At 41.8% G+C, this 12351-nt stretch overlaps 1 non-coding gene and 1 pseudogene across 1 annotated transcript; both read right to left on the bottom strand.

Moving 5' to 3' along the window:
* Window positions 1–736: 736 nt before the first annotated feature.
* LOC148146699 (putative G protein-coupled receptor 139) lies at window positions 737–8529 on the bottom strand (annotated as a pseudogene).
* Window positions 8530–8849: 320 nt separating this feature from the next.
* On the bottom strand, window positions 8850–8923 carry trnam-cau (transfer RNA methionine (anticodon CAU)). The gene has a single exon. It is a non-coding gene; the product is annotated as a tRNA-Met (tRNA).
* Window positions 8924–12351: the final 3428 nt, after the last annotated feature.

Below are 12351 nucleotides of genomic sequence, written 5' to 3' on the forward strand. Positions count from 1 at the left end.
CAATGCATCATAACACTTCATGACTCCCCAAACAGTAGATGCAATGGCTCAGGCTGTTAAAGAAGATCCTTTGAATGTCTCTGCCAAGTTGGTCAGTTGACCCCTCTATCTCCTCTGAATTCCCTTCCAAAAGAGTTTCTAAGTATTTAAGAAGTTGGTGTCTGGATGTTCCTTTTGTATTTCCTTAACATATTTCCATATTTTCGCAATATTTTCGCAAATTATCTTTGGAAATCTCTGTGTTGGACTACATCCAGATATGAAAAAAATGTAGTTTGGTGGCTAGAGTCTCCAGGCCAGAATTGTTTTCATTGGAGCAAAGTGTGTTAACTGTTGATCTTTTGGGTTGTTTATAATGATTGGGTGCGAGAGTTGATATAATAGGATGTTATAGAGTTACGCAACGTGGAAACAAGCACTTCCGTACAACTCCTTCCGCAGGGCTGCTATCAGAGAGGTGCAATTGGAGGTGTTGAATGAATGATGGAGAAACTCAGCATCTGTAGAGAGACAAACAACAGCAAGGTTTTGAGTCCAGTATGATTCTTCTTCAAATCCCGAGTTTCTTCAATGTGAGTAAATGAACGTTGAGAAAATCTGGGTGCAGTTTACAGGCATTTCTTGTGACTTAGCTTTGTCTAACTGAACTAGAACTCAGTTAAAAACTGCAAAGTAAATAAATGCAGTCACGAGGATTGAGGTGCGCTGGTAAACCTCAGTGTTTTGTTATGGAATTTTATTTTTCACAGCGTTTTATGAACACAGCAAAATGACACAGCAACACCTTCTTGAACTCCTCACGGAACTTGTTCTGGGATACTACATATTTGAATACGTTGTTGCAGGAGTTGAGTAATTGAAACAAGTTCGTTGTCTCTTGCAGGACGTAGGTTAAGTCTTTGAAATTCTCGTTGTTGAAGTATGCATCACCTTTAATACGCAAGTACAGGAAATGTCCAACTTCGGTGGCCCACAACAGCAGGAAGCTGAGGGAAATGGCAAAGAGCAGGACGATGGATCTTTTACGGTTTTCCATCTCTGGATCACTGCCATTTTCAGCACTGACAAGTTTCCTACGGAGTTTGCTGGCTGTGATGATGTGTTTTACGGTCAGGACATTGAGTAGCAAGATGAGGAGAAATGGGAGAAAGGAAGTTAAGATGTGATCCATCCAGTCATGGCCCTGCCAGATTGGTAACGTATAAAATATAGACTTTATACCACAGAACCAGGCGACCCCATCCAGGATGTAGAAGGTTCTGTAGATGATGTACAATGGGAAATTTTTAACACAACATAGGACGCAGATCATTCCTATGATGAACACCGCGGTTTTCTCGGTGCAGTATCTGATCTTCAGGCTCTGCAAGCAAATGAACATAAACGGTCGATGGTGAAGGCTGCAGTTTGCCAGACGGAGCCATCCCGGCTGCAGCGGACCAGAATTGTAGTCAGTCTGCATATGGGGTGGTGGACAGAACACTGTAGCTAAAGTAAATGCGGCTGAATCGGTTAAGTATGCATCCGGTGACAGTAACAAGGAACTCTGTCATTGCTATGGCCATCAAATAGTAGTTGATTCACCTGGAGAGTCCGCACCACCCTCGGAACAGAATTGCAATTGCCACCAAGTTGGCTGTGATGGACAAAAAAGTTAAAAAGTTTGTTGAAATACCAAGTATAAAGAATGGCATTACCTAGATGACAACAAGTGGATCGCAAGGAACATATACTGTCTCGCCCTATCTGACACTGAAACCCTTCTGATCCACGACAGTGGCACCTTCAGACGCGGGCTAACCAAAGTTCACAGGTAACTGTGAGTAAAATAGTCAGAATTATCCACAACTGGCATCTTAAAAATTGGGTATTAGGCCTCTGCTAACTTACAAATTAACACCACAGGTGGCAATTTATTCTCTTCAGTAAATAATTTCATTGTTCACTTTCGTTTTGCTACTCGTGACCGTTCAGTTTCCCATTTTTATCTGAGATGTAAATTTTTCTCCAATTATACCCTCCTGTATAATTATGGTATTTAACATTCCAGATGTGACGTTAATGGCTCAATTATCGAAATTGAATTCCCTTCTTCAAAGCGCACTTTCTCCCTCCTTCTCTATATCACTCCTCTTATCCAAACTTAAAGTCATAAAGTAATAGAGATGCACAGCATGGAAACAGACTCTTCGGTCCAACCCTTCCATGCCGACTAGATATCCCAGCCCAATCTCATAGAACCTTCCGGCACCCGGCTCATATCCCTCCAAATCCTTCCTATTCATCTGCTCATGCAAATGCCCTTTAAGTGTTGCTATTGTACCAGCCTCCACCACTTCCTCTGACAGCTCATTCCATACATGTACCGTCCTCTGTGTGAAACAAGTTGCCCCTTAGGTGTCTGTTATAACTTTCCCCTCTCACCCTAAACCTAAGCCATCTACTTCAGGACTCCCCGAACACAGAGAAAAGATTTTGTCTATTTATCCTATCCATGTCTCTCATTATTTTGCAAACTTGTATAAGGTCACCCCTCAGACTCCGACGTCCCGGCGAAAACAGCCCCAAACTCTTCAGTCTCTCCCTATAGCTAAAATCCTCCAACCCTGACAACATCCTTGTAAACATTATCTCGACCCTTTCAATTTCACCATCTTCTTAATCTTTTCCAGTTTCTCTTTGTGTAAAACCTGTTTACGCAACTTCCTTTGAAATACCACAACATTCATATTGCAGTATGTGCAAACTAAAGCAACTCCATGTTCAGATGTATGAGCAAGAGGTGAAAGAAATCCGTCAACTCGACAGTAAATAGATCGCTTACTGATGAATAACTAACCCAATTTTGCAAGATGAATGCCAAATGCAAACAAAAAGCCAAAATCCTTAATGAAACAAATTCCATTTTATTTTAATTCACCTCTGCAAAAAGTATCAAATATTAATTAGTTACACTATTCAACGTAGTTGATCCGTTGCAGCTTACGTAAATAACTACCCAATGAGATAGGATTGCAGACTTGTATTTCAATCCCTGCACACAACTGTTGATTTCATTACATCCAACACAATGCGTAACCTGCAGAAATTTATACGGCAATAGATTCAGCCATTCCACTGTCCCTTTCAATAACTTCATGGCTGATCTTCTTTATCAGCGTGGATGTATTAAGATCAGTGCAGGAAAATGCACTTTACCACCTGACTAAACTGCAAGCACATATGTCATTAAATTTCTGGAATCTATTTTAGTTTAAAGTTAAATTTAATTCTGAATAATACAACAGGTTACTGTTCAGGCAATGCTATTCATTAATTCATATTTGCACAGACTATTAACAGAAATGTGTTATATAAATCATTGAATATAGTCTTGCGTTGCTCAATGATACAAGTTGAAATAATGCACTAAAACTCTCCTTAATGGTGCAAAACATGCAATAAACAAAATGGCAATACTCTCTATATGTTCCTGGTTTATATCCCTTACATTTACAGAGGTGTCAACCTTAGAAAAATGGCCAAGGGAAAAAAGGAATTTTTGTGAAGATTTCCAAATAACTAAGTACTTTCTTTGCAATTCATTTCTTATCTGGGATTCCAACAACGGCAACAATGGGATAGGTAATGGCATAGAAGAGCCCTTTCACTGGCCCATGCACGACCGTTCGAAAGTAACACACTTTTCGAAGCTCAGCTGTTTAATTTGGAAAAGATTCAACGTTACCTTCATTTATTTTATCTGACAGTCTCGGGGAGCAATTAAACTGCATCATGCTCTCAATTTTAGATCAATGAACAAACAGAAAAAAACATTGTTTTACATTTGAAGCATTGACAAGGGAAGGGTTCTATTATATTTATTTCAGTGGCTCTCTTTCCCCATAATCACGCTGAGTATGCCCACCGAAGTGACTAATAGCAGATAACGACGAGAGGTAGTATTTCGAATACAATCTCTTCTCATTATTACAGCCAGGTTCCTCATGTTTTTGGCAGCTAAAACGTTAGAGTAAGTCGTGTATTTATTTGATTGCTGACGTTACCTTATTGTGTAGATTTCCAGTTAAACGGTTGGAAACAATTTGGTAAAGCAAGATGATTATTCAAAGGTAACAAAATGAGATCACCACAGCATCGTATAGTGAGGGCCGCGAAGAGGCAATTATGAAATCCAGGAACCAATGCTGAGGCAAACACATAATAATGTTTTGAACGAGTACAGCTCAGAAGTCGAGTTTTGGACCATAAGATACATGATGCGAATTAGTTCATTTGGCCCACTCAGTCTGCTCCACCATTAGATCTTCCTGATATGTTTCACAACCTGGTCCTCCTGCTTTGTCCATTTAATGTTTGATCCCCAAACTAATTCGTCGCATTTACGTCTGTAACTTAGGCACACTTAGCCTGTGCAGCCTACTATGGAAATGTGTTCCACATGTTCACTGACCAGAAGCAAATGGTAAATGTCGTTCAGTCATTTCTTAAGTTTCTTCCCTTCACGCCGAGACTCTGCCAATGGGTCACTGTTCCTCCTAAGAGCGAAAATGTTTTCTTCAAATCCACCCTCTTCAGACTTCTCAGAATTCTGTAAATTTCAATGAGCTTTCCCTTCATCCCGCTAAATTCCTAGATGTACTAACCCAACCACTCCTCACATGACAAACATTTCATTCCCGGGATCAATATTGTAATTGCCTTCTGAATCCACCCACCAAACAAAGACAGCATATCCTTCCCAAAATATAGAGAGCAAAACTGCTCATATGTTTCCAAATATAGTGTGATCAAAGATTTATACAATCTGAGCAGTGTATTCCTGTTCTTGTAACTTAGCCTTTTGAGAAATGAATATCAAAATAGTGTTTGCCTCCGTAACACAGAACTGATCTTGGATGTTATAGTAAGATAATCGTGAAGTAGAACTCTTAAGTCCATTTACACTTCACGTTTCCAAAGCCTGTCCCAGTTGACGAAATCGTCCGAACATCTATTCTTTCTAGCAAAATGCACAAGTCCATGTTTTCCTACAGTGTTTTACATCCACCAATTCTTTACCTATTATCCTAGCCTGTCCAAGTGTACTTCAGCCTCCCCGCTTCCCCAAAATTCCCTGACATTCCAAGCATGAATGCGCAATCTGCAAACTGAGCAGCAATACTGTTGGTGCTGTGCTCAGATCATCAAGATGCAATTTGCAAAGTTGGAGTTCTGACACTGACACTGTGGAATTCCACTACTCACTGATAGCCATTCTGAAATGAGATCCATTTTGACCAGTCTCTGCCTTCTGCTATTCAGCCAATCCAGTTCCTTGTACCATTGGATTTTGCTTTAAATTTGACAGACTTCTGTGTGGTCCATTTTCTCAAAAAAAGTTTGTGAACACTGGCTCTCATTTGTCTAATTTGGTTGCTATGACGTCAAAGTTTTCCAACAGATTTATCAGGCATGAACTTCCCTTGAAAAAGCTATTCTCTCTCAAACCCTATTTTACGACACATTTCCAAGTAATCTGCAATCTCACCTTTCACAATTGACTTTATAATCTTACAGGGGACGACGCCAGGCTAACCTAACAACAATTTTCCATCTTCTGCCTCACTTCCTTCCTGAACAGGGATGTGACGCTAGTCATTTTCTTGGCCACTGGTACCTCCCGAACTCATTGTTTGCCAAAAGGTCAACAATAGTATCTCGAATATCTCGACAGCTATGTCTATCAGAACCTTGGATTGGATCACTTCGGTCCAGGTGATTTATCTACGTTCCGAACTTTCAGTTTCCCGACCACCTTCATCTTAGTGATGTTCACTGCACTTATCACTGTCCCCTGACTATCGTTACTTTCTGGTATGCTAACTTTCCACCATGAAGGCTGATGAAAAGTATTGATTCAAGTCCTTCACCGTTTCTTGTTCATAACACTACTCTTCACGTGCCATTTTCAAATGGTCCAATGTCTACACTAAACTTTCCTTTCCTTGGTTACATGTCAAAAATAAAGTTTATGAAATCTTCTTTCATATTTCTAGATCGCTTACCCGTTTACATCTTATTGTTTTTTTTGTTCTTTTTAAATGGAAATTAGAGTGCCTCATGTAAGTTGATGTCACCGCCGCTCGTGAACTCTGGTGCAAAGTCTTTCCATGCAAACTCTTTGACATTGTGGACTTTAAATAGTTTGATAATCTGATTGACGTTCTATAATATCCAAATGCAGCAAGTGTACACGTTTTAAATTAAATAAATATGCTCCAGTGCAGATTCAATCAGGTGACATTGAGGATGATGCTATTTTGTATGTGTGCAGCTTTGTCCAGGACGGAGGTGAGAAGAATGAAAACGTTCTGAAAGCAAAGTATAAAACCAAGACAGGTTTCGACCGACTCGATCCAGGAAGAAAGTTCCCCATTATTGGAGAATCTTGAACAGTGCTTCGAATTTCAGTATATGCGGTCTGCCATTTCAGTGAAGAGTTAACATGTTTTCAGTCACTCTGAACTTTTCTAACACATCAGGCTATCATATTCTGTCACTGGTATCTTTAGAAAGTAACCCATAAATGCATTTTCTGAAGAAAAACACGACGAAGTTCATCAAGATGTTTGGAACGAATGTTGAATTATGGCGTTGATATGCAAGATCATAATGAATGGCTGAGCATGCTCGACTCGATTGTGGACTATTGCAGCATCCAGCATCCAGTTTCCATGTTTCTTTGCTCTAACATAACTAATTAATATCTTCTGACATCACTTTCTGAAACGTTAGCATTTAGAATGTCAATGACAGTACACCCATGGAAACACCAGCACTCGCAAATTCCTCGACACGTTTCTTCTGAGATGGAACTGCATCACCGGTCCTTCACTCAAACTACTGATAAACACTTCCAAGCAATCTCGTTGGTGCTCATACATCGGAATGACAGTTGTGATCGAAAAAAGTGAGCTTAGAACCCTCTTCTTCTGTTGCAGATATTAAAAACAAATGTTGGTGGACTCCAGACGTTGTGAATAATAAACAAAAAGAAGGGTGGGTTTCTGAATTTATTTTGACGGTAGAATGTTGCAAATTTTCGGCCGTGATTCTACTTAAATGATAAACAGGAGAGAAGGTGAAATGTCCTGCTGAGGTTCTATTGCTTATGTTCCGTTTGTAACTTATTCTACACCTGCGAAAGAATTTAATGACATTTAATCTGATTTGATGAGGTGAACCAGGCGGTTCCACATTCCCCAGAAAAAAAAGGAATAACGAGCCGATATCAAAACATTTTTAAATTGTGCATTGCATGATTGAGGTGTGATGCTGCTGTACCTTTAACAAAGTTAATTTTCCCTTTCTTTTTTTCTCAAGGAAGTTCGTAAAGGCAGAGGGGCCAATATATGCAAATCTTTAATGGCAGAAGAGTAGCGAGTTCTCCCAGTTCACATTTTGTCCATTTTGTTTGAGTTCTGGCAGAGAAGCTGCTGCAATGCACTGAAAGAAGGTTCCATGCTACAGCAGATGATTTTTGCCTAAATGTTCTCCCTGCGTTTCGACTACTTGTAAGTAATTGTGTCTGAACTCATCTTTTATCAAAGTGTATATTAATATTGCGAGAATTGGTAAAGATCCTTGGCTAAGTTCATCCATCGTGTCTGCTGGGTTTTCTATGAGTGAGGTTATTCTAATTTACATTTGCATTTTTTTTTCGTGTTTTCGCTGTAGTTTTAAAATAAATTCTGTTTTGCTTGAGGCCGCGTGATCTGCTCAACTGTAGCAAAAAAGAAATGGAACAATCACTTCACATCTGTTTTTGAAACGAAAATCAACTTGCAAGAAAGTGATCACTGTAGACGCTGGAGATCGGAGTCGAAATGTGTGTTGCTGGAAAAGCATAACCTGTCAGACAGTATCAGAAGACCAGGAGAATCGATTTTGTGGCCATAAGCCCTTCCTTCCTGATGAATGGCACTTTTTAAAAGAAGGTCTTGTGCCAGAAATGTCGATTGTTCAGTTTCTCCGACGCTGATCCTGATCGGTTATGCTTTTCCAGTTTCACACATTTCGAGAAAAAAAAACTTAAAATACAGAACATATAGCATAGAACAGCAGAGCACAGGACAGGCCCTTCATCCCATGGTGTTGTGCCAAACAGTTAATTTCATCTAAGGTCAAGCTTTCTACCCCTCAATTTATTACCGTTCATCTGCTTGTCCAGCAGTCGATTACATGTTACTAGTGTCTCTGACTGTACTAAGACTGCTGGCAACGCATTCCACCAACCCATTAATCTCTGCGTAAAGAACCTACCTCTGACATCTCCCTTATACCTTCCTTCAGTCAATTTAAGTTTATGACCCCTCGTGACAGGCCTTTCAGCCCTGGAGAAAAATCTCTGTCTCTCTCCTCTATCTATTCCTTCCACTGCTTGTACAATTCTATCAAGTCACCTCTCTTCTTTCTTCGCTGCAGTGTGAAAAGCCCGAGCTCACTCACTGTCAATTCGTCAGACGAGCCGTCCAATCCAAGCAACATCCTCGTAAATTTCCTCTTCACGCTATCTAAATCATCTAAATCCTTCCTATAATGAGGCGATCAGACCTGGGCACAATATTCCAAGAGTGGTCTGAACAGATTATACAGAGCTGCAGCAAAAGCTCGCGGCTTTTATACTCAATCACCCTGCTAATGAAAGGAAAAAGAACATGTCTTCTTACCAACTACATCAACTTGAATGAAAAGTGTGAGCGATCTAAGTACATGGACCCCAAGTTACGGCTGTTCCTGCGCACTGCCCAGAATCCTGCCTTTAACGCTGTGTTCAACATCGACCAGCCTCAATGAATGCAACAAGTAGGCACCGCTGGGAGTGGAACCCAGGATCTCCTGCTTATGAGGCAAGCGCTTAAACCAACTAAGCCACGGCGCCACAGCGCTTTACCTACCTAAGCTACGGCTTAGACCCGAAACGTCGATTCTCCTGTTCCCTGGATGCGGCCTGACCTGCTGCGCTTTTCCAGCAACACATTTTCAGCTCTTCCTCAATGAATCACTTGGCATTAATATAGATTGAATGTCAACTGCCGCTACTCACCTCAACTCTGTATCGATTCCATACCATGCTGTAACCTGGAAAAACCCTCATGAATATCTCTAATTCCACTGACTTTGTGTCATCGACAGCACAAGAAGAGATCCCAGCAGGAGTCCACTGGTCACCGACCTGCAGGTGGAATACTTTCCATCCACTACCACGGCCAGAGACCTACAATACATCTTTTCACTTCTTTATCCAAATCATTGATGAAAACAACAAAGAACAGAATCCCAAGAACAGATCCCAGCAGGAGACAACTGGTCACCGAGCTGCAGGTGGAATACTTTCCATCCACTACCACTCACAGACTTTTTCCAGATCGTCAATTCTGTATTCAGGCAGCCACATTTCCTTATATCCCATAACTCCTTACTTTCTGAATGATAATGAGGCTCTGGGCTATCTTCGTACATTTTTGTCTGTCTCTGGCCATAAAGTATTGCGGGCTGTTTTCTTGGCCTATTGAATAATTCCAATTCGGGTTTAGTGTTGTTGGACTGAAAGTCGGCGATTGAATGGTGTTGGGTGTTTTGTTCAGGTGTTGAATAAAGTTGGTATAAACAGTGCTTGTTGTACTAATGGCTCTTTCTTAAACCAGTAGTTTTCTGGGGGGAAGAATCGTCCTGCAAGATGTGAACAAGGTAAAGCTGCTTGAGTTGTTAAACAAGCTGGAGTTGATGTTGTCTTTATTCTGAGAAATGAAAGATAATTACAGCAATAGCTCGGCATTTAAACATACTGGAAACACCATCACAATCTTTGAAAATGGCCTGAATCGAATTACAGATATGGCGGTTGAACATGAAAATGAAACTAAACAGTGTGGATTGCGATTAAAGGCAAACAGAAAAATGAAAAAAAAAATCGCCCTCGCAGAACAAAAAAAGAAGAGAAATAATCACTTTAGTAAAACAAAAAAAAAAGGAGCTTTACGCACCAGCAGAGCAAATGGTGAAAAGAGATAAGAAGGATAGAAAGAAAGGGAAGAAAGTGGAAAAAAGAGCAAAGGAAAAGAGGAAAAAAGAGAGAGACAGAGGAAAGCATCAATGTGAGAGAGTTGAACTTCCGAAATTGGAGATTCGACGGGAAAGTTGGCTTAAAAAAAGCAGGTGAAGATATAAGGGAGGATTACTGAGGAAGGTCGTGACGATGAGCAAAACCATCACAGCCAAAGACCAGATGGCGATCCTGATAAATATATTCAAAAATACATAATGTGCTTCGAAAGGTGTTGAAGCCATTTTCATCTCATTTTAGAATGTGGCTAAACAAAGGACGAGGCCAATGAACATATTGTTTTGGTTGACCTAAAAAGCTGGTCCGTCGAACTCATGAGGTATTTGGATTCCTAACAGAAGATGTATCTCAGGATTATGAGGAGGTGAAGAAAGCCGAATGAAGTGCTTGTGAGCTTGTGCCAGAAGCCGAGACACATTTTTTCAGAAATTCAAAGCAGGACACTGGTCAAACACACATTGAGCTTAAAAGGATTATCCATGTCATTTCCTGGATCTGCTGCTGCCGATTCGTTCTCTTCTACATTGGGGAGACAGGACGTCTACCTGCAGACCGCTTCACAGACATCACCAATATACCCACACCAACGAGCCCCACCACCACCCCCATGGCCGAACATTTCAACTCCCTCTCCCACTCCGTCAAGGACACCCAGGTTCTGGGCCTCCTCCATTGCCATTTCCTAACTAAACGACGCCTGGAGGAGGAATGGCGGATCTTCCACCTCAGGACCCACCAAATATACACATCAATGCGGCTTTCATCAGTTCCCTAATATTCCTTCGCTACATCATATCCTAGTTCCCGCCTTCCAACTCATTACTGCACTCATGACTGTTCTTACCTGTCCATATTCCATCCCACCTATCCTCTCCATCCTCCTCTCAGAACAATCACAATTAGCCTCCTCTGCATCTAACTCTCATGCCCTCACCTCCCTTCCCCCAGACCAACCCGTGTCCCATTTATCTTTCCAACACCTCCGCTCACAGCTTTATACCTCGATAAGGGATTTTGCTAGAAACATCGATTTCCCTGCTCCTCGGATACTCCCTGACCTGTTGTGTTTTTCCAGCTCTACACCTTGACTGCAATTTCCAGCATCTGCAGTCCTCACTTTCACCTAGCTAATTTACCCTCACCACAAAGCATTTTTCAAGGATGCCTGCATTGAAGAAGTTCTCCCCTCTCTCCAAGCACCTCAGTGCGTCTGTCTCTCACTACAAACAGCAGATTGCCTCCACTGCCCTGAAGCTCCTCAGCCACATCCTGAAGCAAACTCGCTACCACAGCTACATTTCCTCCCTCAGTGCCTGCCTATGAAACCGACTGATCCAACATGGACTACGAACTATATTCAGACCAAGTCAATTTGGGTCAGAACGGGACAGCCAGTGCCTACTACAAATTCAAAAACTCCAGAAATGGCTGTTCTTCTAGATGCCCTACTCCTCACCTGCAGCTATACATCATCACCTTATCTCTCAGCTTGCCTCAGCTGAGGGCCACACTTTCTCAGAACTGCAAAGGATCTCTGTTGTTTCACCTCAACAGAAGAATTCATACCTTTACTTTTTTTCTACAACAATTCAGATATCAAAAACTGCAAGGAGAATCATTTTTCATGTGAAGGCCATGATAGTCGGGATTATTCGATCATTTCAGAAGCATTCCACAGCCTCCAGAACTGCTCGACCTCCATCAGCCATCTGGCCCCTTCAGCCACCAACTTGGAGACAAACTATCATGTCATGTCAGTCCCCGCTGACCGACAGCCCACAGCCACGGCTGAACATGCCACCTCCACGACCATTAGCCAGTCACTCCTGTCGCCACCACTACAAGATCACCCGCTGCCGCAACCGCTACAAGATCCACCGCCGCCTAAATCAGAGTGAGACCGACCAAGAACATTACCTCTGTACCCGTTGTTGCTGCGGCCGCAGTCACTTCTGAACCACTAACATAACTCCAAAACGAATTCTGCCACTTCTGCCTCCATAACTGCCGGAGTCACAATCATTTCTGTCCCCACTGATGCCACTCACCTGAACACCGCCAATACTAAGCCATCTGCAGATCCCACAGTCACCACTTCTGCCCTTGACGCCCTGGGTGATCCACACTTCTGCAAAAAGCGCCAAGCTGGTGCCTCTATTACCACACCCACTCCAGTTCCAGTCTTCACTCCCACTCCAACTTCCAGTCCTATACCTGATCCTAGCTCCCAGTCCTGCTGTATT

This window comes from Chiloscyllium plagiosum, unplaced genomic scaffold (assembly GCF_037043375.1).
Source record: "Chiloscyllium plagiosum isolate Xiang-an unplaced genomic scaffold, Cpla_swu_hap1 HiC_scaffold_20, whole genome shotgun sequence".
NCBI classification, from domain to species: Eukaryota; Metazoa; Chordata; class Chondrichthyes; order Orectolobiformes; family Hemiscylliidae; genus Chiloscyllium; species Chiloscyllium plagiosum.